Source organism: Sus scrofa, chromosome 10 (genome assembly GCF_000003025.6).
Source record: "Sus scrofa isolate TJ Tabasco breed Duroc chromosome 10, Sscrofa11.1, whole genome shotgun sequence".
NCBI lineage: Eukaryota > Metazoa > Chordata > Mammalia > Artiodactyla > Suidae > Sus > Sus scrofa.
In genome coordinates this window covers 29705603-29733258 of record NC_010452.4, presented here as the reverse complement: position 1 = coordinate 29733258, position 27656 = coordinate 29705603, and positions in this window count along the sequence as shown.

The following is a 27656-nucleotide window of genomic DNA, read 5'->3' as shown; positions in this document are numbered from 1 at the left end:
AGAAATGAAAGAGAACAGAAGCACAGAGCTGGGATGAAGGACTCTTGCCTCGTTTGGTTTTCCTTGTCATTAAATCCTCTGTCACAGGCACTGAGACCTCATTTAGAACATCAGATGGGGTTTAGAGTGGAAGAGGAAATGATGCTATTTTGTCATCTCTCTCTGCTTTACAGTGATCGGCACCCTGGACCAAGAATAGAAATGGGGACTTCTCTGCCACCTCAACCAACCTCATCACAGGGCAGTTTATTTGCTGTCTCCCTCCACTTCTCAGACAGAGACCAAAGATGGGCCCCTCCAGAGGGGGAGTAGTGAGCCGAGAGGATGTGGGGTGGGTATTAAGTCCATCAGTGATGCTGGTGCTGGACAAGTCCTTCCGGCACCCCTGCCACCACCACCAGCACCCTGGGACTGCTCCTTCAAAACGGGCTGCAATGTTAGACTTCCACCACCTGCCTGTTTCCCCTTCCTCCTCCCCAGCCACCAGGGGTGCATTTCTAACAGCTGCCTCTTTGCAGAAATCTGCACCGAAATTAAACCCATCAAGCTGTCAGTCCCATTGCCGGGGCTGCTCCCATGTCAGCCCATGTCATGACAACCGATGATAGAAATGCTGCTATTCAGGCTTCATGGGGAGCGTCTGTTTCCTTTTTTAAAATGCTTTAAAAAGATGCTGAGCAAGGTGCCTGCTGCTTGGGCGGGAGGGATGCAAAGGCTGGAAGGCAGGCTCTATACCTGCTGGGGGTGGCACTTCCTCTAGAATTTAGGAAGCTAGCAGAGGAAGGGGGATGGAGTTCTGGAAAGAACATCACTGGGAGGGAGGGAGGGGGGCATGGAGGGAGGGAAGGAAAGGAAAGGGACCCACAGGAGTCTTGTCTTCTCCTTCCTGGGGCTTCGTAAACACTGCCCAGCGCACTTCTTTGGAAATCCAGCAGAGTGGGTTAAAATTTGCATTGTCAGGTTCACGGGGTTGGGGGGGGGTTGCCCACCAACTTGAGGGTCTTTGTCCCAAGGCAATTCTAAAGCTTCTGAAAAATTAGAGACTCTCTCCTTTAGCCCTCCCAAGTGCATCAGCATTTACAGCGTGGATAAAGGAGGTGGGGCAGAGCTGCAGGTGTCTTACCCCAGCACAAGCAGCCTCCCTATGACAGGCCCGTGATTCAGGATTGCTCAGTGGCAATAAACAGCATTAGCTGAGTGCTGGCTGTGTCCCTGTCTTCCAGGAGCACACACAGACACACACAGACACACACACACACACACATGAACAAACACGCATGCACACGATGTATGAATACTTGTGACGACTAAACAGCCCAAGACACAGATTAAGCATATTCCCACTCAGCATCTGAGCACAGAAGAGGAAGGCATCTTAGCATCGCTCTCTCCCTTTCCTCTCAACTTATGAGCAAACTACATCCCAGAGAAGTGACTTTTTCAAAACGACACAGCCTGAGAGTGACAAGCAAGGAGGGGAATCCCAGAATCCTTTGCTCCTGTTTTTGGCAGCTGAGTTTGACCCAACAACAAAATCGAACCAGGAATGCTTTCTCTAGAGAAACAGAGAACATAGAAGCATTGCCAAGCAGCACCTCAAAGGGAAAAGAAGGTTTAATTTGAGATGATTCTGAAGATGAGGAAAGATCAGAGAGCACCCACTTTGAAAACAGATTTTTTAAAACATATATGTGGCAGCTCTATCTTACTGAAGACAGGATTAGTCAGAGTTCCTGCTGTGGCTCAGTGGGTTAAGAACCTGACTAGTATCCACGAGGATGCAGGTTCGATCCCTGGCCTCCCTCAGTGGGTTAAGTATCCGGCATTGTCATAAATTGTGGTGTAGGTCCCAGATGCAGCTCAGATCTGGCGCTGCTGTGGCTGTGGTGTAGGCAGGCAGCTGCAGTTCCAATTTGACCCCTAGCCTGGGAACTTCCATATGCCGTGGGTTTGGCTTTAAAAAAGTGAAAGAAAGAGAGAAAGAGAGAAGGAAGGAAAGATGGGAGGGAAGGAAGGAAGGAAGGAAGGAAGGAGAGAAAGAAAGAAGAAAGGAGGGAGGGAGAGAAAGAAAAAAACAAAGAGAGAAAGAAAGAAAACACAAGTAGAGTGAAGGTTAAGGGAATCCTTGCAACACGGCAGTGCCAAGTACAAATGTCAATCTTCGGTGACACAGAGGTCCTGGAATGTCCTGGGCAGCTTGCTCCTGGGTGGCCGACCTTCCAGGAAGAGATACTGCCAGAGCCAAACAAGTGTGTGTCCATAGCCAGGTTCCGAGCCAGGCACAGGGCTTGCTGCAGACTGAGAAGAGGCTCTGAGGAAGAGCAAGATGATGTGGATGGCAATGGCAACCCTGGCTTTCACTTAGCATGTCCACACCAGGTGCTGCTGGAAGAGCCTCAGGTTAATGAAGGTACACAGCCCTCCCAGAAGCTCTGAGAAGATGCCAGCCTTGTCCTCTTCACATGTGCAGATGAGCAACCTGACAAAGTCAAACCTTCACCAACTGTCAGGGCTAATTTGAATGGAGTCTGTCCAGATCACACTTTCAACCCTGTTTGTGTGCTCATTGGGGGGTGGGAGATGCATACTCTGGAACTGTCACCAGGGGTCTTCTCCCTCTGCTTGCCCTCGAAGACTTCCAAAGAGACGAAATTGCCAGGACTGCCCCACCCTTAGTGTGTGACTGTAGGCCAGGGTGCAGTGGGGGTTAACACAGCAGGCCTGGGCTTCCTGAACCCCACACATTCTAAAGGTCTTTGGGGCTGGCCCTGACCAGCTCCTGGGAGGGACCCTCTGAGTCACGGGAAAATCCTACCTGATCAGAGGGTCTCTGTATACCTGGGGTCTTGGACCACACCAGGGAGTTTATGTTAACCATGTGATTTATTGGCAGGGGTCCTGGGTCAGTCTTTATCAGTCTGACCTGAGGGGTGGGCCGGAGACTGAATAACTAGTGCATCATGTGGGCACTGCCTGCCTGTGGGACTAACTCCCCAAGAGAAGCCGTGAGCACCAAGGCTTAGATGAGCTTCCCTGGTTAGCAAAACTTTGTGTTCTCACACCTTGTATCTGGGTGAATTAATCCCTGTCTGTGGACCACACAGGGACCTAACAACTAAAAGCTCATATCTGGAGAGTTCCTGTTGTGGCTCAGCAGTTAATGAACCTGAATAGTATCCATGAGAACATGGATTTGATCCCTGGCCTCGGTCAGTGGGTTAAGGATACGGCATTGCCATGAGCTGTGGTGTAGGTTGTAGATGTGGCTTGGATCCCACTTTGCTGTGGTTGTGGTGTCGGCCCAGCAGCTGTAGCTCCAGTTCAACCCCTAGCCTGGGAACCTCCATATGCTGCAGGTGCACACCTAAAACAATAATAAATAAATAAATAAAAGCTCACATCTGGCTTTTCCTGGACTCCACCCTGAGTCCTTTTCCTTCTGTTGCTGGCTTCTATCTGTGTACTTTCATGGTAATAAACTGGAACTGTGAGCATAACAGTTTTTCCAAGCCCTGTGACTCCTTCTAATGAACGGTGGAGCCAGAGCACGAACACAGTAACCCCTGACACATCAGCCACCTTGCTACTCTGGCCCTCTTCACCCTTCACATGTTACATGAGGGAGTTGACCGAGAGCCCTCCATGATTCCCAGGGGTTCGTCCACTGTCTTGAATCCTACTTCTAATTGCTTCTTTGTTTTTCTAGCCCAGTGTGTCCTATTTGCAGTCCCATCTGCACGAGGGATTTCTCTGCTGCTGGTCCCTGCTCTTACTCTCAAACAAATCAACCGTGGCTGGCAGAGAAGGGGATGTTGTCAGGACTCCAAAGATATATGTTGCAAAGCCTGCTGGCCAAGACCCAGCATCCATTCTCCCCTCCTTCCCTAGTGATGGGACCTATTTTAGCCTGGCACCTGGGTACTTGGAACAAAAAATAAATTTCCCAGCTGGTATGGACTGAACATTTGTGTCTCCTCGGAGTTTATATGTTGAAATCCTACCCATCAATGTGATGGTATTGGGATTTTTAAGCCATTACTGTTTGGGACTTTCTGCCATCTTTGGGAAGAAATGAGGGTTCAATGAGGTCGTGAGGGTGATGCCTTCGTGAATGGAATGAGTGCCCTTGTAAGATCCATGAGAGAGTTTGCTTCCCCTGTCTGCTCCTCCATGTGAGGACATGAGAAGCTGGCAGGTCACAAGAGGGTCCTCACCAGACCACAACCATGCTGGTACCCCATCTCAGACTTTCAGCCTCCAGAACAATGAGAAATAAACTTGTTTATGGGCCACCCCATCTCTGATGTTTTGGTATAACAGCCTGAACTAAGATAAGCCTTCCTGGCAGGTAGATGTGGTCGTATGACTAAGTGCTGACCCATAGTGTGTGAGCAAAAGAGGAATCTGTGATGCTTGGGAAATGACTTCAAAGAAGAGAGCACATCCAGGGAGTTCCCACTGTGGGTCAGCAGGTTAAGAACCTGATTAGTATCCATGAGGATGCAGGTTTGATGCCTGGCCTCGCTCAGTGTGTTAAGGACCCTGCCTTGCTGTGAGCTGTGGTGTAGGTCACAGACACAACTCTGATCTGGTGTTGCTATGGCTGTGGTGTAGGTCAGCAGCTGCAGGTCCAATTCAACCCCTAGCCTAGGAACTTCCATATGCTGCAGGTGTGGCCCTAAAAAGCAAAAAAAAAAAAAAAAAAAAAAAAAAGAAAGAAAAGAGGGCACTCTCTTTCTTCTTCTTCCCTCCTTCCTGAGCTTGGAAGGCAGGCACCAATGGTGAAGGTGGGGTCCAAATGGCTTCCTTGTCCATCAGGAGGAAGCGCATCCTAAGGTTGGCAGGTCAGGAAGGTGGGAGGAGTCTGGCTCCCTGGGGATCCATGAAGACATCTGTCAGCCATGAACTGCCTCCTCTACCGTCCTTTTTCACAGGAAACAAATAGCATCCCTCTTGTTTAAGCCATTACTGTTTGGGATTTTTCTGCCATGTGGAGCTGAGCCTTTCCTACCCAGCGCAGACTACATCTCCTACCTAATGAGAGATTTAGCAGCGCTCCCCATCTGAGCCCATCTAGTGCCTGTGCAGGAAAGCCATGATGATTCATTTAAAAGCACTCTATTCAGAATACTATCTCTCCAATTTCCTACAAATCAAATTACTAAGAGACCAATTGGATATTTCAAGTTCCCTCAAAAATGTTCTTTTTAGATGTTCTCGGTATTAAATAGTAACAGAATTTAAATGGCATCAACAAAACACGCAGACGTGACTGTGATGATAAGTTACATAAATCTGCGAGGGAAAGAACCTCACCAGCGTGCACGGATGCAGCAGAGATGGCAGGCTAGATAGCGTCGATTGCCTCTAGCCACCACTGTCTTGTCCCAGGCAGCCATCTATTCAGATTCTGGGGCACCTTCCCTGTTCCCAGGGAGAAGGACATCTGAAGAGTTCAAGGCAGTAAAGGACTAGGAACCGTGATGGTCTCATTTTCTGAGCATCACTGTCTCTAGACCCCAAGCTCCTTGAAAACAGAAGCTGACATTGTTTTATTCTACGGCAAGGTTGAGCCCAGTGCCAGCTACAGAGTGAGTTCGATGTCAGGGGGCCTGGCTTTGAGCCCCAGCTCTGCCAGCTTCACGCAGGTGGAACCAACCAAGGGACCAAACCTGAGCTCTTGTAAACATTCTCTTTTTGGTAACCATTTACTGAGCCCTTAATACATGCCAGGCACTTCACTATTAACTCTCTAATCTTCTCAACAACCCAATAAAGCAGGTATTAGTCTCTCTCTCTCTCTCTTTTTTTTTTTTTTTTTTTTTTTGTCATTTTGCCTTTTCTAGGGCCGCTCCTGCAGCCTATGGAGGTTCCCAGGCTAGGGGTCTAATCAGATCTGTAGTCACAGGCCTACACCACAGCCACAGCAACACCAGATCTGAGCTGCGTCTATGACCTATACCACAGCTCACAGCAACACTGGATCCTTAACCCTCTGAGCAAGGCCAGGGATCGAACCCGTGACCTCATGGTTCCTAGTCGGATTCGTGACCCACTGCACCACGACGGAACTCCCAGTAGGTATTACTCTTATCCCCATTTTACAAAGTATACAAATGAACCACCAAGAATTAAATAACCAAAGTTATTCAGCTACAAAGAGCAGACCAGGTAGTGCCCATTGTGGCTCAGCCGTAATGAACCTGACTAGTATCCATGAGGATGCGGGTTCCATCTCTGGCCTCGCTCAGTGGGTAAAGGATCTGATGTTGCCCCAAGCTGTGGTGTGGTCTTAGATTCAGCTCAGATCTGGCATTGCTGTGGCTGTGGCGCAGGAAGGCAGCTGCAGCAATTCAACCCCCTATTCAACTATTCAACCCTAGTCTGGAACTTCCATGTGCTACAGGTGCAGCCCTAAAAAAAAAAAAAAGAAAAAAGAAAAAAAAAGAGCGAACCAAGGATGGCAAGGATTGCAACCCAGCAGTCTGACTTCAGAGTGCAGGCACTTAACCCCACTCCACTGTAAGAGGAAAGTATGAACAGACGGTGGTGGTGGTGGTATTATTATAGACTCGGAAAAGGCAGAGAACTAACATTGGTAGAAAGTCTGTGTCTGTGCCTGGATCAGGACTAAATGCTTGACAATTTTATCTCTCTTTTTCATTTCATTTGCACTGAGACATTCCTAGTGTACGGATACAGCAGCTGAGACTCAGCAAGGCTAAAAAATCCTCCAAAACCTCAGGCTGTAAGGGTAGCATCTGGACTTCATTCAGGGTCTCTCTGATCTCCAGGCCCACGTCCATTTCATCCTCGGTGCCTCCTTCCTGCCCAGACTGGGTGGAATATCTCTTCCCATCACATCAACTCTTCCTAAAGAGCTGACATTTTTCTTCTTCTTTTCTTTCTTTCTTTCTTTCTTTCTTTCTTTTCTTTCTTTTCTTTCTTTCTTTCTTTCTTTCTTCTTCTTTCTTCCTTCCTTCCTTTCTTTCCTTTTCTTTTTAGGGGCTGCACCCACGACCTATGGAAGTTCCCAGACTAGGGTTGACCCGAGCTACAGCTGCCGGCTCATGTCACAATCACAGCAAAGCAGATCCAGGCTGCATATTCAACTACACCACAGTTCAAGGCAACACCAGATCCTTAACCCACTGAGAGAGGCCAGGGATGGAACCCGCATCCTTATGGATGCTAGTCAGGTTCTTAACCCCCTGAGCCACGATGGAACTCTGACATTTTCATTTCTACCAGGAAGTGATCGCCATGGATTAGGAAAGCTTTTAGTTGTACTTATTAAAATCATTTACACCTCAACCCATCCAAAAATATATTGGAGGCGATACAAAAGAGTATTTCAAAGGTTAATAAAAAATTATTATTATTTGCAGGGAAAGACATGGTTAATTAGTCTTAACAGAACCAGCTGGGTCTCGGTCTGGCACAGAGGTGGTTTGGTCCAAGCTGGCAACCAGACTCTCAAAACACAAAGAGACTCCAGTTTTCTGGAAGGAAACAGAACTTGGGAATACAGTAGGTATGACTTTTCAGCTCATCAGGAAGCCCAGCAGCCACCCAAGGGCACAGGCTTCCTCCACCCCCCCACCACATGGGACGTGAATGGCCACCAAGGATCTCCCAAGGCTACAAATGTGTATTTTAAACCTTCCAAACAGCACTTACCGTGGCCAAAGTGCCACTGCCTATCCCTGAAAGTTCTGGTTGCAGTCCACTTTAGGGCACTTAAATGACTGGAAATTGAATAATCTTTGCCAATGTACTACGGCCATTCCTTCTGCTATAGAATAAGTTTGGAGATGCAGAGAGCCAGAGAAAGAGCAAGCCAAAGATTTGGGCTGGAGAAGAGCCCGCCATGATTCCACTCCTTATAACCACCCACCTCAAGCCACAAATGAAAGAAGAGTTATCTGTGCCCACAGGAAATTTGAAATGATTTCTCTGAATGTGACCATTTAGGATTGAAACATATGGAAACTCCTTGGCAAAAATGACTCGAAGGTGGAGGCGGGAAGCGGGGGGACCAAAAAAGAATTCCAGTTCGACCAGATTAATCAAAAGCAAGGTTTTTTCAGGTATGCCTCTTCAACATACTGATATCCCTCAATGGAATTATTCCACATTTATTAAAAAAATTGAGGCTCACAGATAGACGTTAAACAATGTTTACTGCTTGTTCATTGGATTCAAGGAGCACAAGGAAATCTCTGGTGAAAATGTGTGATGGTTCTGGCGATTGGAGTACTGAGTGTTCTTCACTGGGCTGACCACAGTAATCGGTTGAATGTGGTTGCCCTGTTTCATTCCTTGTGTGGTGTTAAGTTTCACAGTTGTGCCTCCCAAGGACACTGTTCACAGGTTGTCTGTCCTAAGGGACTTGTTATTTGACTTAATCTGCCGACTGGAAAAAGTTGTTCAACATTATAAACTAATCATGATATAACTCTTGGCCCACGCTGTGGCAATACAAAGCCATTCTTCATCGTTCCACATGCACTGGCCAAACACCTGTGAGAGGAGTATGTTACTTATATAAAGTACTGGGCAGGTGGGTGTCAAGAAATGATACAAGTAAATTTTACTTTTTTTTTTTTTTGGAGGATGCATCTGGTTTTTTGACTTTGTTTGTCTTTTTCTGAGGGCCACACCCACGGACATAAGTTCCCAGGCTAGGTGTACTATCGGAGCTGTAGCGCTGGCTACACCAGAGCCAAGCAAACGAGGATCCAAGCCACGTCTGCAACCTACACACAGCTTACGCAACACCAGATCTTTAACCCACTGAGCAAGGCCAGGGATTGAACTCGAACTCATGGTTTCTAGTCGGATTCATTCAACCACCAAACCACGGTGAGATCTCTTGGGAGGATGCATCTGATTAGCTATGTGCCATTGATCCTTAACCCATCTAGTGAAGCGGGACGAACCCACATCTCATGGATTGCTGTAGGTTCTTACCTGCTGAACCACAACAGAACTTCGAGGACTGATGTTACTATTCGATTTTTCCTGCGGATCTCTCGTTGCAAACCATATCCTATGGGGTTACAAATGGCTAACCCTACTCACAGCCCTGAGGGCCTGCTTCCATTCTGCCTGAATTCATTTTCCCAACAGGCCCCTCATGGCACCCTCCCTCACTTTCTTCAGGCACTCTGCCAACTGTCACCTCCTTGTGACAATCCCCTTTGAATGACACGCCTTGCTCTCATTATCTCCTCTCAAGAAAAAAAAAAAAAAGTGTATGGAAGAATGGAGATTGGCCAGTAAAGCAGGGAGTTTATGATTGTCTTATAATTGTCGCGTATAAAAGTTTATTCATTGTGGCCAGAGTGACCAGTTATGAAAAGTTAATGCTACAGATTGATGCACCCTCCAAGGGGCTGGCTGGTCGATGCAGAGAGCAGGAAGCTCTTCTCTGCTATTTTCAAGCATGACCACACAGAATGATGTTGCCCTCAACCAAAGGAGAGCAAGAGGTGGGAGAGGACAGTGTATTTGTGGCAGTGAGAGAAGAAACAGCTGGTTGGCTGGGGACAATTTTAGCTGGATATCTGGAAAAGATCTTTGTCTTGTGACAAAGGGTGATCAAGGTAGAAAAGAGTGATACGTGTAATGACTTCCCCAAACAACTAAACTTCCGCATTCTCTTCCTTTCCAAGAGCCAAATTTGAGGGTTTAGAAGCCTGGATTTAAGTCGCCAATTCTGCATGTGTGAGCTATTGGTGACAGAGGGGCCCTTTTGACCCCTCTGAATCACATTTCTCACTGGCCAATTATACATGGGATCCAGTTGGATAAAGAAAGATGAACCCTACACAGAATCATGCCGAGAATCAAAACATCGCCCATGGGAAATGCCTTCATGTGGCTGCAAGGCTTGTATTCACTTAGCTACTCTCATTGCATTTCTCGGCCCAAACTCTCTTCACCATCTTTGAGACACACAGAGGTAGTATGTTTTTACTCTGATGGAGGCAGATAAAATCTCCCAAGGCCACAGCTTGAGGACCAGCCAGCTTTTCGAAATGCCATACCCTCTTCTTGTCCCACCCCTCTCTTATTATGGACTGCCTCAGGTCCCTCGGTGGAGCTGTCTGCCTTACCTGTTCAATGCCGCGCTCTGAAACAAACCCTCCCCCAAGAAATAAATTATAGATCTACTACAGGCAGTAGCTGTCATCATATGACTTGCGACTTTCCAAAGTACTTAGAAGGGACCTAAAAGGAGCTAACTTTATCACCTCTGTCTAAGGTGAGGAAACCTGAGCCCCAGGATGAGCCATGCTGAGAGGTAACCCGCCTCAGCCCCATGTTTCCGCACAGCCCTCTCCTACGGACCAGTAAGTTCACGAGTACAGCTTGTAAAGGTTATTGACAAGAAACACTCTTTCTACTTTTCAGTCTCCAGCTTCTGCAGGTGCCCTTCAAACCATATTTAATACATCTGCTGCGAGCAGCCAGAACACATATCATACCCTGGTTGCTTATCAACAGAAATTAATTCATCCCAGCTCCAGAAGCAAGACTTCCAAGACCCAGTTCCAACAGAGATTGGGGTCTGTCAGGCTCTGCTTTAGTTTGCAACTGGTTGTTCCTTGTGCTCTTGCCTGGATGTGGACATGTGGAGAGAGAGAAAAAAGTGAGAAAGAGGTCATTCCATCTTCGTACAGGCCACCAATCTATTAATTAAGGACCCCAATTCATTAACACAATGATTACCTCTGCTGGAAAGCACGTATTTCCAATAGAAATCACACTGCGTGGAGCGGGTTAGGACTTCAGCATATGAACTGGGGGGAACCACAGCTTCAAGTCCATGACCACTTTCATGCTCTAACTACTCAAGATTATATACCCCTGCACTTCCAACTAAGCATTTGAAAGATATTGGCAATCAAGCATCAAAATTGGTTCAGAATATCCCTTATGGTGTCTGCTGTGGCTCAGCGATAATGAACCAATGTATCCTGAGGACGAGTTTGATCCCTCGCTCCGCTCAGTGGATTAAGGATCTGCATTGCTGTGCTGTGGTGAAGGCCAGCAGCTGGCAGCTCTGATTCGACCCCCAGCCTGGGACTTCATATCTGTGGGGTTATGGCCCTTAAAAAAAAAGAAAAAAAAAGAAAAAAAAAGATTCACTTCTTGTTTTCTAGTCCAGCCAGGCAGGATGATGGCCTACCACATTTATTCTCTGGAACGCAAATATCACACCTACCCAACACATCCCATTCCTAATTTACTTGTCAAGTCAAGTGAGTCCTGACATCTGTTCTTCGCTGTGAATAGGAAAACAACAATTCAGTGCACCACTTCCTAATTTTAATAACATCTGGGTAAATATGCAACGTTGATGTACTATATAACACTTGCTAAAGTGGAACCAACCCACATTGTTTTCATGGCCACCCAGGCAGCCGCATTTAAATACCAACCAGCCATGAGTGAGTGTCTTGCTAAACACAGACAGGCAGGTGACCTCCTTACCAACAAGGTTAATAATCAATTGCTGTGTAAAGTGTCTGTGAGTCACTTTCCAAATTTAAAGACAAATAAGATACAGTGGAACATTCTTGAGTCTACGAATTCCTCATGCCTCTGCTCTGCTCGCCATCTCACCTACCTTGCAAATGCCCCAGTCTGCTGCAACCAGCACTTTTATGAGACATGAGCTTAGAATCTCCAAAACAGAAATCACAAATATGGGCTGTCTTTTGTGTTATTCTGCAAAACTGGTAGGAGTGCATGCATTTTCTGCGCTGTGCAAACCCTTTGGTCAACCAAATGGGTGTGTCTCACCTTTTGATATCCTGCAAAGAGACAAAGTCTACCTCTAACTAGAAACAGCTATTCTCAGCTTGGAGGCATTTCAGGCCAGGGCAGCGTAGAATGGCGCGGTGTTTGCGCCCAGAGGCGACCTGGGACCTTGCAGTATGCCCACTGGAGCACCTTTGTGTGGAGGGCTAACTCTCAATCATGGAGTCCATATCCCCTAGAGGGCTGGCCACTCCCTTGTCTTCATTATCTCCCAAGAAGCTTATTCTCACTACCAAGACTCTGAAGCAAGACATGATTGACCTGACACTGGACTGGATAGCTATCATTGCAGATCTCAAGGAAACTCAAACTGCACCATAGAATTTAAGTCTGAGGAAGCCAAGAAAAGGGGACTTTGAGTTGGTGGCCCTCTTACTTAGTTATGTGGATCATGACCTATGGGAACTTATTTCTTTTTATTTATTTATATTATATTAGGGCTGCACTTTAGGCAATATGGAAATTCCCAGCTAGGGGTTGAATTGGCTGCAGCTGCCACAGCCACAGCCACCACCAGATCGAGCCGGCATCTTTCGCCCTCACCACAAACTCACAGCAATGCAATCCTTAACCATAGGCAGGGCCAAGGATTCAAGCTCTGTTCTCATGGTATAGTCAGGTTATTAACCCACGGAGCCAATGGACTCCCTCTCCTACTTTACATGAGTGAAAAGGTGATGCACAGTGGGTCCAAGCCCATGCATGAAGAATAGATTTAGCAGGTTAGACATTATGGTATAAACACATTCACTTAGAAATGTAGCAGTATAGAATGTCTGTCGTAGCGCAGTGGTTAACGAATCCGGACTGGGAACCCTGAGGTTTGCGTTTGATCCCTGGCCTTGTTCAGTGGGCAAGGGGCTTGCTCAAGAAGGCAAAAAGACAAAAAGAAAAAAATAAGAAACTGTAGGCATATTGTCAGTAGCCTCCTCGTGACTGTCTACAAATTTAAATCGAAATTTAATATTCGTGGAGATCGCCGCTGTGGCTCAGCAGAAAAGGAATCCGACTAGTAACCATGAAAGTGGCAGTGGATCCCTGGCCTCCATCACTAAGATCCAGTTGCTGCGGTGAGCTGTGGTTGTTAGGTCAAAGACGAGGCTCGGATCCATGATGCTGAGGCTGGTGGGTGGCGTAGGCTAGCAACTGTACTCCAATTGCGACCCCCTGCCAGGAACCATCCATATGCCAGGGAGTGGCCCTGAAAGACACAAAAAATAAAAAAAAATCCAATAATAATGAAGATGATTCTCCTTTATCTTTAAGAGCAATCAATTACAGGCTAGTATAAAACGGTAACACGCACATCATTGAATCAGTGTGCAATGATTATTAGGCAGCCCTATTTAAGGAACACTGCAACGTTTGAAATGTCTTATAGACCAACTCTTTCCTGGAGCTTTGAAATATACCACCTGTGCTTGAACTGAAGGGTAGTTCAGGCCCTGGGTGATTAATGAAATTCTAAACTCCTGAAAATGGTATGTTCATTTGACTTTGGAATTCCATATTAACCTAAGGAAATAACAGAGGATAAGACAAAAAATACAGGATAGCACAGCGTTGTTTATAAAAGGGAATTACTTTTGTTGTACAATCACCAAGAACAGGTGAATACAAAATAGAATAGAATACAAAATAGTGACTAAAAGTACTCTGGAATAGATGTTTAATGGACTGTTAAGGGGTTTTTGTTTTGTTTTGTTGGCGGTTTTCTTGGTTTGTTGTTTTATTTTGTTTTTTGGCTGCAGTGTTTGGCCATGTGGAAGTCCCAGGCAGGTACCAAACCCTAGCCGCCGCCCAACCAAAAAACCCCAAGCAAGCACAAGTGACAATGCCAAATCCTTAAGCTCCTAGTCCACAGGGAATCCAATGCGGACTGTTAGTGTTTTGGACGTTTTGTTCTGTTTCTTTTAAGGCCACACCCAGTCATAGGGAGTTCACAGCTAGGGTCAATCAGAGCTGCAAGCTGCCGGCCTACACCACGCCATAGCAATCAGGATCCGAGTCAAGTCTGCAACCTACGCTGCGCTCTCGAAACGCCAGATCCTGCTAACCCATAGCAGGGCCAGGATTCACCCAAGCCTCATGGATACCAGTCAGGCTTTCAGTTCCACTGAGCACAATTGGGAACTCCAGGACTGCTACGTTTTAAGGTAGGTTACTCAACAATACCTATATTTATAACAATATATATATAATTATAAAATGATATATGCTCCTAGAAAAAGACTGAAAGGAGATCTAACTAAAATGTCTCCATGGTGAGTATAATGAGATACAAATGATATTATGTGTATTTGCTTTTTCATAAGTTTCTACATTTTCTTCAAATAAAATGACTTTATCATTATAATAAAAATGTGGGTTTTTCATGGGAAACGACTAGATGGCCATCAACAGAGGTAGTGGATAAAGAAGATTGAGTACATAAACACACAATGGAATTTACTCAGCCATAAAAAAGAAAGAAATAAACAGCATTGCAGACATGGATGGACCAGAATTATCATGCTAATGAAGTCAGTCAGATGCTGAGAACCAACAGTAAAGCGTATCACTTTACATGTGGAATCTAAAAAAAAGTACACAAGAACTTTGAGAACAGATACTGACTCACAGATTTGAAAACTAGTTTCAAAGGGACAGGTCGGGGTAAGGGGGATGCACTGAGGGTTTGGGATGGAAATGTAGACAAATTGGTTATGATTGATTGTTACACCTGTAAATGTAATAAAATCACTGAGTAATTAAAAAAATTAAAAAACAAATATTTAAAAAAAAGTAGGTATTTTTAAAAAAAAGCATTTACTAAGCTTGAAAGGAAAAACGAAGTCCTCATAAACCTTCTCTGTCTCCCACTAATGAACACGGCTTCACTTACTTCTTCCAAAGATCAGGCTGCCCCTCAACCCCTTGATTCTGCATCCATTCTGTAATAATCTTCCTTCCATCACAAAAATATTTTCCCAAACCCAAGCTCATCATTCAATTAACTCCCTACCTTCCTACTCAATGAATTCAATTACATGAATCACTTTAAGTCTTGCTATTTTAAAACCTGCTTCTGGTAATCTGTTTTGGGTTTTTTTTGTTTTGTATTTGTTAACACCAACAGGCCTTGCTCTTCTTTCCATTTGAGCCTCAACATTCTGAGAACAAGGGGATCTTTGTTAAACTATCACTCAGTTCTTGGCCCATGCTCTTGAAGTCCAACAGGTGCCGTAAAGTGAAATGGAACAACTTAGAAGCTTCCAACTATGCAGGGGTATGCTCGAGGAAAAGCGACCCTGCCTGGTTAGGACATGAAAATACCTGACACAAGCTCAGGGTAAAAATCTTCTTTAAATTGCATCACCCACAGCATGTGTAGAGCATACCTCGACCCAAGCAACTGTGTTAGGGCTGGCCCCACTCCTCAGTCTCTCCCTTCTGTGACTTTGGACAAGTAATTGTAATGGCTCTGAGGCATCAGTTACATCATTTCAAAATTATGCATTGTTCTAGAAGAGACATCTAACCAATGCTTCGTCCTTTTTTAACCCAAATTGTATTTATTTTTAGTTTGCTTTGTTCTTTTGTTGGTTTTGCTTTTTAGGCCCCACCTGAGGCAAATGAAGTTCCCAGGCTGGACTAATCGGCAGTAGTACAGGCTGCCGGCCTTACAACCACGGCCATAGCATGCAGGATCTGAAACTTGCATCTGCAAGCTCTTACACCACAGATCATGGCACGCCTGTCCTGAACCACTGAGCGAAAGTGGCCAGGGATCTGAACCCACCACTTCTGGTTATTAGTTGGATTTGTTTCCACTTGCCACAAATGCGAACCCCAAATGTGTTATTCTAAAATCCTTTTAACTCTGCATATAATCAGCCAATTCCCCCTAACATAGCTCTCAGCCCAGTATACCACAAATACATTTCTCCTTTGGGACTGATGTATATCAAAGATAGTTAGCCAACACCAAAATCATTGCAAGACTGCCTTTATGTTTATGATACTTTCCATCTTTTTCCTCTGGCCCCTCATCCTTCATTTTCTCCCCATTCCATTATTTCTCGAATGGATCAGGTTGCCATACATCGGAGTCCTGCTTTTACCTCTCAGACGGGACGTGCCGCTTTATTTTTTTAACTGAGGGAAGCTAGTCACTGGAATGCTTTGACTTACAACCTATATATATGATGTTGCCGGAAGTAAAAAGAGACAATCAGAAGAAAGAAAAAGCAAGAATGCATGAGGGAGCACCTAGATGGCCAAGAATAGCGGCTCATTTCCTGGACAAGGTCACAAACACAGCATGTTTCTCAAACTCAATAAAAACTCTCCGACACCTTGATCTGAAAAGAAAAGCGATTAGTACCAATCTGCATTATGGAGAGGGGCTTAGTTATGTAAACTCGCTCGGTAGGAAGGTGCCATGTACAACCACTTGTAAAACAAAACACCGCAACTTACCTCATGGCTCCAAGTACCCTCTTGGGATTTATTATGTCCGAGAAATGGAAATTTCGGTTCTACAAAAACCTGTTACACAGATGTATAGCAGCTTTACCCAACAATGCCCCCAGATAGAGCCAAACTGAAATGTTTCTTCCCTGAGTGATGGTTAAAGTGACTGTGTACCCAAAGCATTGAATTAGCTACTCTGCCAATTAAAAGAACAAGGTGTGATGGTGCAAATGGCAATTGGTGGTCTGAAGGGAGATACACCGAAGTGAGGAAAAAAACTCAAAGGTTATACCTGTAGCGATACCTTTAATTTTTAAATTGAACTAGAGTTCCTTTACAATATTGCCCTAGTTTCAGTATTCAGCAAAGTGATTCGTCTTTTCCATTCAAGGTCTGTTATGATTATTTTTACAACAATATTTTTTTTTTTTTTTTTGGCTGCACCATGGCATATGGAGTTCCCGGGCCAGGGATCAATCCAATTCATAGTTGCAACCGACAGCCACTCTTTCAGCAATGCCAATCCCTTTAACCACTGTACTGGCAGGGATCGGAACCTGCATCTCAAGTGCTCCAAGACACCGCCAATTCGTGTGGCACCACAGCAGGAACTCCTACGCAACATTCTCGACAGACAAAACTATAGAGAGTGGACAACTATACAGATAAAGAGTTGCCAGGTGTTGGTTGTGCTTGTGGGAGCGGAGCAAGAGAAGGGGAGTGGTGATGCTCTAGAGAGTAGCACAAGGGCGTCCTTACCAATGCAACTCCTTGGATCTTCAGTGAGGTGGAGTCATATGGTCTACACAGCTGATAAAGATACACTGAGCTAGCTCTACAGAGAGGGATGTGATGTAAAAACTGGCAAATTCAACTAAGTTGCTGAGGTGTCGATATCATCCAATACCATTCCTGGTTTTGATATGGTACTCTTAATATGCAAGATGTTGAGAGGAGAAATCAATGCAACAGGCACACTATGACACAAAAAAGCCAAGAATCACTTAGCAGTAGTTGATTTTTCCTGATAAGCTTCTTCGAGAATGGAAATGCAAAATCTCGCCTATAGTCACATTCCCGAAAATTTTAAATTATTCCTAACTTGGGTTTCTATTTTGTGATGGTTGTCATGGTGATGTTTAAAGGAAAGGGAGAGCTTTAAATGCTCTGCAAAGATTCCTGTGCTCTCCATAGCGCGCGGAATAGTTCTTTCTTGGATTACATAGGACAATGGTTCCACACCCACAGTCTTGGCCATCTCAGAGGGCACTTGGAAGCAGAAGGGTGAAAGCTGAAACCCTCCGAGGAACAACCCTTCAGCAAGGAAGTCAAGAGTTGGGGCTATGTGGTACCTTCCCTGCAGAGTGAGTGAACTTGAGATGTAACCTTGACCATCTCACCAAGGATCCCAGCAGGACTTGGAAACTCAGTTGCCCATGACAGTAATATGCTCGTGGTCACACCTGTCATTGACTTCTTCCTTCCCTGTTCACTTCCCCTCTCCCTCTTCTCCATCGCCCAATAAACCACTGGGGCCCAACCCTCCATTGTCTCAGGTCCTGCCTATGGAAGGACCCAGATTCGGAAAGTTCACACCTGAAGGAGTGCCTCGTTAGCTCATGGTTGGCGACCCCACTAGCACCCACGAGGGTTCGATCCTGGGCCTTGCTTCAGTGAGTCAGCTCTGTGTTCCAGAGCTTGTGTGTAGGTCACAGAAGAGACTCGTCCTGCATTGCTGTGGCTGTTGGCGTGGCGCCGGGAGCTGCCAGCTGCAATTGGAACCCGCTAGCTGGGGAATTGCAAAAAGACAAAAGACAAAAAAAAAGAAAAAAAAAAGAAAGAAATTCACACTGAGATCCCGAGTGTGGACTGCAGGGGCCTGTTCTAGCAACAAGATCTGACCTGCCCTAATCAACACCCAAGCCCACAAAAAGAAACTGTTACAACCACCTTTAGAGAGATTTCACACAATACAATTTTTTTTCAAGGGACGGGGTGACAATGGTTTGGGTAATACAGGCTTGGAAGTTTCTGAAGCTTCTATATTTTTGACCATGTTAATAATATGGACATTTGGCCGCTAGGTCTGTTTAACAACTAACTGTAAGCCTTTTCAGACATTTCGTTCAGTGGCAGACACCTTTCAGAAAACGCCATGCTGTGTTTTAGATTCTAGAAGCCATCCTGCCCACAGCCAACCAGTGGTCTCATCAAAAATGTCAGGCATGGCCAATATCAAAAGGCCTCTCTAGAGTGATCAGAAACACGCTTTACAGCAACACTCTGATCTGAAGGTAAGAAAGCGAAAAGGATGCTATGATCCTGTAAGCATGCTAACGAAACACCAGCGACTAATAACCAGCTAGGTCCCATTGAATTAGTTTCTTGAATCCGCTCCCTGAATCTCAGTAGTATCAAGGACTGCCTCCACGGGCACCATTTTCATGTCCTGCTCTCAGATTCTAGTTAAATAGGCAATATCTAATTATAATTATATATTATTATATATACTTTTTTCTTTTTTTTTTTTTTTTTGTCTTTTGTTCCTTTTCTAGGCCACTCCGCGGATATGAGGTTCCCAGGCTAAGGGATCCAATCGGAGCTGTAGCCCCAGCCTTACAGCACGCCACAGCAACAGTGGGATCGAGCCGATGTCTGTGACCTACACCACAACTCACAGACAGCTCACCGGCACGCCGGATCTCTTAACCACTGAGCAAGGCCAGGGATCAGAACCTGCAACCTTCATGGTTCCCTAGTCAGATTCGTTAACCCACTGAGCCACAATGGAACTCTCTCTTTTTTGAAATATAGTTGATTTGAGCAATTTGTGTTAGTTTCATATGTTAACAGCAAAGTGATTCAATATCCATATATATATATTATTCTTTTTTTATTTTTCTTTTGGTTTATTACAGGGACAATGAATATGTCCCTGTGTTATTCAGTCGGATCTTACTTTTATTTAATTTATGATTCATTTTGCTTTTGAGGGCCCAGCCTGTGGCATTATGGAGGTTCCCAGGCTATGGTCGAAACAGAGCTGTAGCTTCGCTATACCCAGCCATAGCAATGCTGGATCGAGCCATCATCTTGACCTACACCACCAGCTACAACATCCAGATCGCTAAACCCATGGAGGGAGGCCTAAGGATTGAACTACATCCTCGCCAGACACTATGTAGCGGTTTTGAACCAGCTGAGCACAACAGTGGGAACTCCAGCAGGACCTTATTGTGCAACCTATTGTTTTATATCTACTAATCCCAAACTTTTAATTTGATCCCTCCATCTTTCCCCTTGGTAACCCTAAGTTTGTTTTCAATGTCTGGGAGTTGTTTCTCTTCAAATAAGATCATTGGCATATTTTGATTCCACCTAGAAGTGATATCATGTGATGTTCTGCCTTTCACTGTCTGAACATATTTCACTTAAGTATGATAATCTCTAAGGTCATCCAAGTTGCAGCAAGTTGGAAATTATTTACATTCTTTTATGGTTGAATAAATATTCCATTGTATATACATACCTTATCTTTTATCATGGTTCGCTGCTGACATGGACATTAGGCTGTCTTCATGTCTTAAGATATTGTAATTAGTGTGCGCCAGGTACATTGGTGAGGGCATGCGTTTCGATTTAGGTATTTCCCTGAGATAGATGCCCAGAGTGGGATTGTGATTATATGCAACTCTGTTTTCAGGTTTTCCGAAGCTTCATACTGTTCTCTATAGTGGCTGCTCCTTCACATCTCACCACAGTGTAGGCAGGTTCCCTTTTCTCCACATTCCTCCCCAGCATTTGCTTAGGAAACCGGGTATTAAAGGAAGAAGGGGATTTGGATGTTAGACACCAAGAACATGACACACATCCTCACACTGGCCTCCATGAGCCTCAAACACACGGTGTCTTCTGGCACACAGTGCCAGTGTATGAGTTACAGGCATGGTCTTCTGGGGGCAAGAGAGGAGGCCATGACCTTCATCTGTTGGCTAATGACTCCGCTTAGGCAGAAGAAGTTGAACCCAAGGCCTCTTTCAACAAAGGGCATGGATGCTTTTCACTTTCATTTCATCACATTCTCCCAAGAGAACACGCCACGAGGAAGCCATTCAAGACCCTGAGAAATACGTGATGGGGGAGCCCTTTCTGCGCTGCTCCTGACTCTCAGTGCCTTGTCACCACCACATCCCAAAGAGGCCAGCAAAAGAATGTGTTGACACTATTCAGGACGAGGCCATCAGTGTTAGCGTATCGGAAAACAATGGGGAATTCTCCCTTTTTCACGATGATTGACACTCTGGCCATGCTGGCTCGAGAGCAGGAATTGGCCACTTCTGATTGTAGCAACCGAGCCTGCAGCAGGTCTTAACACCTCCTTGCACTGGAATCTCTCCTTTCCATCACTGCCCTTCACGCCAACTTCTCTCTCACCAGCTACAAATCAGTTAAATTGAAAGGCCCTGTTAAAAAGGAATTTAACATTTGCATCAGTCCTCAAGCATTTAAAACTAAAATTGGTCCAGAAGTGCAAGGACCGGAATAGCCAAAAACCAAGTTTGAAAAATTGTCTCATGGGTTCCCATTGTGGCTCAGCAAGTAATGAATCACTGATCCTGGGATCAGGACCCCTCACCAGATTGATCGGATTGCGGCTGTGTTTTGGGCTGTAAATAAATAAAGGGGTGGTAGGCGCCTGCAAGCCTATACCCACTGGGACTGAAAGCAAGTGCCCTAAAAAAGAGAATTTCAAAAAGTCAATGAATTTAAGTAACTTGTTTTAATAGAAAATTTAATTAGGCTACCTTGGCATCTGCTAGGTTTTTTTTTTTTTTTTAAGGATTTTTATATTTATTTTCTTTTGCTTTTTCTTGGGCTCCCGGATGGTTAGGCAGTACAGTGGCAGCCACGACTCGCAACCAGCGCAGTCCACCGGGCTACAGCTGCAACGCAGATCTGTTCCACCGGCGGGTAGTGCCGACTGCGCCGTCAACCCTACGTGGTCCAATATCTTTGATACCACTGCGCCAAAAACAGAAAAGAAAATACCTTTAAAATGTCAATTATTTTACTGTGTGTACTTAGTGGAAATTTGAGAAATTTCCAATAACCCACACAACGGTTGCGGCAGGGATTATCAAGCCTAGTTGCCACCTTAGCTCGCAGCCTATGGTTAATGCCAGATCCTTTAACACACGGTGTGCTGGGCCAGGATCGAACCTGTGTCCCAGTGTTTCCAAGATGCCACCAATCCCATTGCACCACAACGGAATGCTACAGTTTTTTAGTGAAGGAGATCCACTACATGAATATCAGGGAACATCCAGACAGGCGCCACAAGTTCAGCCATGAGTTCATTTTAATGTGCTCCCTGAATCTACCAATCCAGAGGTAGCACTATCCGTGTTTTGTCGGGTATCATCACTGCTGTTTTAGAAATACATTATACCTATATATAGCTTAACTGTCAATTTTTGACCTTCGTATAAAAAAAATCACTTCATGTATTTCTTTGTGACTGCTTTCTAGTTTGTTAGCATATTCATGCTATTGATGTAGTAGTCATAATTCTTTCACTGCTGTATGTATTCCAAAGTCGTTGTTATTCTCATTTACCAAAAAAAAAAAAAAAAAAATTGATTTTCCAAGCCATATCTGCACCTAACCACAGCTTGCAGCAACGCAGATACCTGTAACCACCAAGAAAGGCAGGATTCCATCTAACATCTCATGATACTGGTTGGTCCTTAACTGCTGAGCCACAATGGGGCTCCTTTTTCATTATCTACTCTTAATAACTTCCTGTATTGTTTCTGTATTGCTCCTTTTCAACATCGCTGTTGTATGTGCACAAGGATTTCCTGAGTGCTACTTAAGTCATAGACTTGCCCAGGCACAATACATATAATATCTTCTTTCATTAAATAATATGATGATTTTTCCAAGTTACTTGTATCAGTTTACTCTCACTAGCAGCGTATGAAGGTTTTCTTTCCATCCTCAGCAACACTAATATTTCAGACTTTCAATCTTGCAAAATGCACACAAGCTGTTCTTAATCTGCATCTCCTCAAATAACTCTTTGCATGTCGTTCTCCCATCAGAATGTTCGAATCCCAAAGGCAGGAAGTGCACATGATCCAGCTTGGTGGCTCCGCATGCCCCAGGCGCGGTCTAGCACACAGGACCAACTAATGTTGGTGGAATTAGATACACTATGATAGTTCATGGGTTCCATGCTCAGGCTCAGAAGGAACAAAATGTGGTGCCAGAGTGTGGAAGACAGAAGGCAGTGGATGCTAGGTTGACCCATCCTTGCCAAGTTAGATCTCACGGGGCTATGAAAAGAGAAATGAAAGAGACAGAAAGCACAGAGCTGGGATGAAGGACTCTTGCCTCGTTGGGTTTTCCTTGTCATTAAATCCTCGTCACAGGCACTGAGACCTCATTTAGAACATCAGATGGGGTTTAGAGTGGAAGAGGAAATGATGCTATTTGTCATCTCTCTCTGCTTTACAGTGATCGCACCCTGACAAGAATAGAGATGGGGACTTCTCTGCCACCTCAACCAACCTCATCACAGGCAGTTATTTGCTGTCTCCCTCCACTTCTCAGACAGAGACCAAAGATGGCCCCTCCAGAGGGGGGGAGTGTGAGCCGAGAGGATGTGGGTGGGGTATTTAAGGTCCATCAGTGATGCTGTGCTGGCAAGATCCTTCCGGCACCCCTGCCCCACCACCAGCACCCCGGGACTGCTCCTTCAAAACGGCTGCAATGTTAGACTTCCACACCTGCCTGTTTCCCCTTCCTCCTCCCCCAGCCACCAGGGGTGCATTTCTAACAGCTGCCTCTTTGCAGAAATCTGCACCGGAAATTAAACCCATCAAGCTGTCAGTCCATTGCCGGGGCTGCTCCCATGTCAGCCCATGTCATGACAACCGATGATAGAAATGCTGCTATTCAGGCTTCATGGGGAGCGTCTGTTTCCTTTTTAAAATGCTTTAAAAAGATCTGAGCAAGGTGCCTGCTGCTTGGCGGGAGGGAGCAAAGCTGGAAGGCAGGCTCTATACCTGCTGGGGTGGCACTTCTCTAGAATTTAGGAAGCTAGCAGAGGAAGGGGATGGAGTTCTGGAAAGAACATCACTGGGAGGGGAGGGGGCATGGAGGGAGGAAGAAAGGAAAGGACCCACAGGAGTCTTGTCTTCTCCTTCCTGGGGCTTCGTAAACACTGCCCAGCGCACTTCTTATAGATCACAAACGAGTGGGTTAAAATTGCATTGTCAGGTTCACGGGTTGGGGGGGTTCCACCAACTTGAGGTCTTTGCCCAAGGCAATTCTAAAGCTTCTGAAAAATTAGAGAACTCTCTCCTTTAGCCCCCCAAGTGCATCAGCATTTACAGCGTGGATAAAGAGAGGTTGGGCAGAGCTGCAGGTGTCTTACCCCAGCACAAGCAGCCTCCCTAGACAGGCCCGTGATTCAGGATGCTCAGTGCAATAAACAGCATTAGCTGAGTGCTGGCTGTTCCCTGTCTTCCAGGGAGCACACACAGACACACACAGACACACACACACACACATGAACAAACACGCATTGCACAGATGTATGAATACTTGTGACGACTAAACAGCCCAAGACACAGATTAAGCATTTCCCACTCAGCATCTGAGCACAGAAGAGGAAGGCATCTTAGCATGCTCTCTCCCTTTCTCTCAACTTATGGACAAACTACATCCCAGAGAAGTGACTTTTTCAAAAACGACACAGCCTGAGAGTGACAAGCAAGGAGGGGAATCCCAGAATCCTTTGCTCTGTTTTTGGCAGCTGAGTTTGACCAACAACAAAATCGGAACCAGGAATGCTTCTCTAGAAAACAGAGAACATAGAAGAATTGCCAAGCAGCACCTCAAAGGGAAAAGAAGTTAATTGAGATGATTCTGGAGATGAGGAAAGAGTCAAGAGCACCCACTTTGAAAACAGATTTGTAAAACATATAGTGGCAGCTCTATCTTACTGAAGACAGGATTAGTCAGAGTTCCTGCTGTGGCTCAGTGGGTTAAGAACCTGACTAGTATCCAGAGGATGCAGTTCAGATCCCTTGCCTCCTCAGTGCGGTTAAGTATCGGCATTGTCATAAATTGTGGTGTAGGTCCCAGATGCAGCTCAGATCTGGCGCTGCGTGGCTGGGTGTAGGCAGGCAGCTGCAGTTCCAATTGACCCCTAGCCTGGGAACTTCCATATGCCGTGGGTTTGGCTTAAAAAAGTGAAAGAAAGAGAGAAAGAGAGAAGGAAGGAAAGGATGGGAGGAAGGAAGGAAGGAAGGAAGGAGAGAAAGAAAGAAGAAAGGGGAGGGAGAGAAAGAAAAAACAAAGAGAGAAAGAAAGAAAAACACAGTAGAGTGAAGTAAGGGAATCCTTGCAACACAGCGTGCAAATACAAATGTCAATCTTCGGTGACACAGAGTCCTGGAAGTCCTGGGCAGCTTGCTCCTGGGTGCGCGACCTTCCAGAAGAAGATACTGCCAGAGCCAAACAGTGTGTGTCCATAGCCAGGTCCGAGCCAGGCACAGGGCTTGCTGCAGACTGAGAAGGCTCTGAGGAAGAGCAAGATGATGTGGATGCAAGCAACCCTGGCTCACTTAGCATGTCCACACCAGGTGCTGCTGGAAGAGCTCCGGTTAATGAAGGTACACAGCCCTGCCAGAAGCTCTCTGAGAAGATCCAGCCTTGTCCCTCTCACATGCAGATGAGCAACCTGACAAAGTCAAACCTTCACCACTGTCAGGCTAATTTGAATGGAGTCGTCCAGATCACACTTTCAACCCTGTTGGTGTGCTCATGGGGGTGGAGATGCATAACTCTGGAACTGTCACCAGGGGTCTTCTCCCCTCTGCTTGCCCTCGAAGACTTCCAAAGAGACGAAATTGGCCAGGACTGCCCACCCTTAGTGTGTGACTGTGGCCAGGGTTGCAGTGGGGTAACACAGCAGGCCTGGCTTCCTGAACCCCACACATTCTAAAGGTCTTTGGGGCTGGCCCTGACCAGCTCCTGGAGGGACCTCTGAGTCACGGGAAATCCTACCTGATCAGAGGGTCTCTGTTACCTGGGGTCTTGGACCACACCAGGAGTTTATGTTAACCATGTGATTTATGGCAGGGGTCCTGGGTCAGTCTTATCAGTCTGACCTGAGGGGTGGGCCGAGACTGAATAACTAGTACTGCATTCATGGGCACTGCCTGCCTGTGGACTAACTCCCCAAGAGAAGCCTGAGCACCAAGGCTAGATGAGCTTCCCCTGGTTAGCAAAACTTTTGTGTCTCACACCTTGTATCTGGGTGAATAATCCCTTGTGGACCACACAGACCTAACAACTAAAAGCTCATATCTGGAGAGTTCCTAGTTGTGGCTCAGCAGTTAATGAACCTGAATAGTATCCATGAGAACATGGATTGATCCCTGGCCTCGGTCAGTGGGTTAAGGATACGGCATTGCCATGAGCTGTGGTGTAGGTTGTAGATGTGGCTTGGATCCACTTGCTGTGGTTGTGGTGTCGGCCCAGCGCTGTAGCTCCAGTCAACCCCTAGCCTGGAACCTCCATATGCGCAGGTGCACACTAAAACAATAATAAATAAATAAATAAATAATAAATAAAAGCACATCTGGCTTTTCCTGGACTCCACCCTGAGTCCTTTCCTTTGTTTGCTGGCTTCTATCTGTGTACTTTCATGTGTAATAAAAACTGGAACTGTGAGCATAACAGTTTTTCCAAGCCTGTGACCCTTCTAATGAACGGTGGAGCCAGAGCACGAACACAGCAACCCTGACACATCAGCCACCTTGCTACTCTGGCCCCCTTCACCCCTTCACATGTTACATGAGGGAGTGACCGAAGCCCTCCATGATTCCCAGGGGTTCGTCCACTGTCTGCTTGAATCCTACTTCTAATTGCTTCTTTGTTTTTCTTTTTAGCTCAGCCCAGTGTGTCCTATTGCACGTCCCATCTGCGCACGAGGGATTTCTCTCTGCTGGTCCCTGCTCTTACTCTCAAACAAATCAACCGTGCGGCTGGCAGAGAAGGGGAATTGTCAGACTCCAAAGATATATGTTGCAAAGCCTGCTGGCCAAGACCAGCATCCATTCTCCCCTCCTTCCTAGTGATGGACCTATTTTAGCCTGGCACCCTGGTACTTGGAACAAAAAATAAATTTCCCAGCTGGTATGGACTGAACATTGTGTCTCCTCGGAGTTTATATGTTAAATCCTACCCATCAATTGATGGTATTGGGATTTTAAGCATTACTGTTTGGGACTTTCTGCCATCTTTGGGAAGAAATGAGGGTTCAATGAGGTCGTGAGGGCTGATCTCTCGTGAATGGAATGAGTGCCCTTGTAAGATCCATGAGAGAGTTTGCTTCCCTGTCTGCTCCTCCATGTGAGGACATGAGAAGTCTGGCAGGTCACAGAGGTCCTCACCAGACCACAACCATGCTGGTACCCCTCTCAGACTTTACAGCCTCCAGAACGATGAGAAATAAACTTGTTTATGGGCCAACCCATCTCTGAGTTTTGGTATAACAGCCTGAACTAAGATAAGCCTTCCTGGCAGGTAGATGTGGTCTATGACTAAGTGCTGACCCATAGTGTGTGAGCAAAAGAGGAATCTGTGATGCTGTGGGAAATCTTCAAAGAAGAGAGCACATCCAGGGAGTTCCCATGTGGGTGCAGCGGTTAAGAACCTGATTAGTATCCATGAGGATGCAGGTTTGATGCCTGGCCTCCCTCAGTGTGTTAAGGACCCTGCCTTGCTGTGAGCTTGGTGTAGTCACAGACAAACTCTGATCTGTGTTGCTATGGCTGTGGTGTAGGTCAGCAGCTACAGGTCAATTCAACCCTAGCCTAGGAACTCCATATGCTGCAGGTGTGGCCCTAAAAGCAAAAAAAAAAAAAAAAAAAAAAAAGAAAGAAAGAAAAGAAAAGAGGGCACTCTCTTTCTTCTCTTCCCTCCTTCCTGAGCTTGAAGGCAGGCACCAATGGTGAAGTGGGGTCCAATGGCTACCTTGTTTTCCAATCAGAGGAAGCGCATCCTAAGGTTGGCAAGGTCAGGAAGGTGGAGGAGTCTGGCTCCCTGGGGATCCATAAAGACATCTGTCAGCCATGAACTGCCATCCTCTACCGCCTTTTTCACAGGAAACAAATACCATCCCTCTTGTTAAGCCATTACTGTTTGATTTTACCTGCCATGTACAGAAAGCACGAAGCCTTTCCTAACCGCAGGCAGACTACATTCCTACCTAATGAGAGATTTAGCAGCGCCCCATCTGAGCCCATCTAGTGCTGTGCAGGAAACCATGGATGAACGCCGCAGGGAGCTTT